General features: G+C 44.0%; 1 pseudogene; it reads left to right on the forward strand.

Moving 5' to 3' along the window:
* Positions 1-447: 447 nt before the first annotated feature.
* Positions 448-1,982, forward strand: LOC115738570 (annotated as a pseudogene).
* Positions 1,983-2,367: the final 385 nt, after the last annotated feature.

The following is a 2,367-nucleotide window of genomic DNA, read 5'->3' on the forward strand; positions in this document are numbered from 1 at the left end:
TGGCGAGGGTTGCCCTTGTTGGCATTAGGTGAGGGTAGCCCTCGCCTAGGCAAGGGCGATGCCAAATTCAATTAGGGCGGCTCTCGCCCGCCCGGGCAAGGGCGACCCTCTCTCGATGCCACCAATGGCTTGAGAAGGGAAGAGAGAAGAAATGAAAAATATAAAGAGAAAAGAAAGGAAAAGAAAAAAAAAAAAAAAAAATCAATAAAGTAAATGATGAGAACACCCTTAGTCACTATTAAGATAATAAGAGTCCTTCAGCCTTTACTTGGAATTTTCTTTTGAATACTACAAAATCCAAAGGCAAAACAACAAATTCCGCCATCGTCCGTACATTCCTTCACTTTGCGTTGAAGCACTCCTCTCTGCTTCTCGTTCTCGACCCTTTCTTGCTTAATCTAACTTAATCTCTCTCCCTCTCTCCCTCTCTCTCTCTCTCCTTCTTCTTCTTCTTCTTCTTCTTCAAATAACAACCTGCAGCTTAGAAAAAAGAAAACAAATGGAGAATAATGAGAGGAAACATGGTGGTGGGGTGAAGCCGTCGAGGTTCAAGAGCGTGCGCGTCTTCTGCGGAAGCAGTCCCGGCAAGAAACCCGAGTTACCAACTCGCTGCTATTCAACTCGGCCACCAACTCGTGAGTCCAAAGTTTTTTTCCCTTCTCGTTGTCGTCTCCGTTTTTTCCTCGACTTCTGGTTCTTGTTCCGTTCTCAATTCCTCGATGCATGTCTCCAACCCACATTAAGAATTCCAACTCGCATAAAGTCCGTTCTACACGTTAAAGGGTGTGCGTGTTAATCCGATTCTTCTCGACTCGTTCCGTGTAGAATATACTTACATTTCTCATGTTGCACGTGCTCTTGTTTCGACGACGGCGGGTTCGACGTTCCCACCAACTGCGTCGCCATGGATCCTCTTTGGGTTCTAAGTCCTGTTATTGATGTGACGCTTACAGCGAGACGTTAACTCTTGCCATTACCAAAAGTTGACTATGATAGTGATAGGCCGTTGGGGGGCAGAACTACAATATTGAAGAGATTGTGGAGATACGATTGAGCAGAAGCTGCAGGACGATGCGGTTTGAATTGGACAAGAAACTCTTAACACTAAAAGAATTGCAGGTGGAGAGGAGCATTGGCCTGGTTTATGGTGGAGGGAGCATTGCCTTTGATGGGTCTGGTTTCTCAGCTCGTCTTCGATGGAGGTCGCCATGTGTTAGGATAATAATACAGCTATTATACAGATCTCTCTCTGTTTTTATATATATAAATACAAACTATTTACGCATCATTGTATTGCCTAATGCTTCCTCGTAATTTTTCTTGCAGAGTGATTCCCAAGACTCTGATGCCCCCGGGAGGTGATCCATCGTACATGAACCTCATTCGATCTTGTCATTGCTGCATGAGTTCTTCGGTTATGTATAGATCATGTAAATGAGTCCACCTTGATATTCTTTGAATGCAGATTACAGGAGAGACGATTGGAGAAGTTAAGAGTAGTGTGTGGAATGCACCAACAGAAGGCAAAGATGGCGCGCCAAGCCGAGGCATTCATCATCTTGCCAGTGCCAGGCACTCCTCTACATCACTTGAGATGTAAGTTTCAAGAAAAGATGATGTTGAAGTGAATCTGAGAAGAGACTATAACATCATGCAGGTGGATATGGCACTTTGGGGGAGCTCTTGGAGGTCATCACATGGGCTCAACTGGGCATTCACGATAAGCCGGTAGCGGGGAGGGCCAGACTGATTTTTTTTTCGTGCAATTTCTTGATTACCCTCAACAAACCGGAATAAAAATGATAATAATTTGGATGAAAATGCAGGTGGGATTGTTGAATGTGGAAGGGTATTACAACTCGCTGCTGTCATTCATAGACGAGGCTGTTGATGAAGGCTTAATTTCTCCTTCGGCTCACCACATTGTTGTCTCTGCCCCGACTCCATACGAACCCATGTCCAAGCTCGAAGTATGTCCTTGAAATTCTGTCATCTTTCTTGAGGAACAAGAAGTCGATCTCGGATCCACCAAATCTTAAAATCGCGCTCGCTGTTTAAGATCTAGCGAACGCAGATGAATGGGGACCCAAATAGCACTTTCATCAATGTAACAAGACCCACGAATCTTCTATTGCGAGTTCACGGTGTGAAAGTCGAGTCAGCATGAAGTATTGGATAGTGAGGTTAGATCTAACAAATCAAAAATTTTTCTTTTTTAATTTTTTTTTTTTTTTTTTTTTTTTTTTTTTTTTTTTTGGCGGAGTGGCGGCTTTCGGGTGGCCTCTAAACTATGTTGGGGGGGGCAAGCGGGTACCTTGCCAGCCTGTTGTCGTTGCTAACTAATAACGTGGTTTTGGTTGTTTATTC

The sequence above is a fragment of the Rhodamnia argentea genome, chromosome 2 (genome assembly GCF_020921035.1).
Source record: "Rhodamnia argentea isolate NSW1041297 chromosome 2, ASM2092103v1, whole genome shotgun sequence".
NCBI classification, from domain to species: domain Eukaryota; kingdom Viridiplantae; phylum Streptophyta; class Magnoliopsida; order Myrtales; family Myrtaceae; genus Rhodamnia; species Rhodamnia argentea.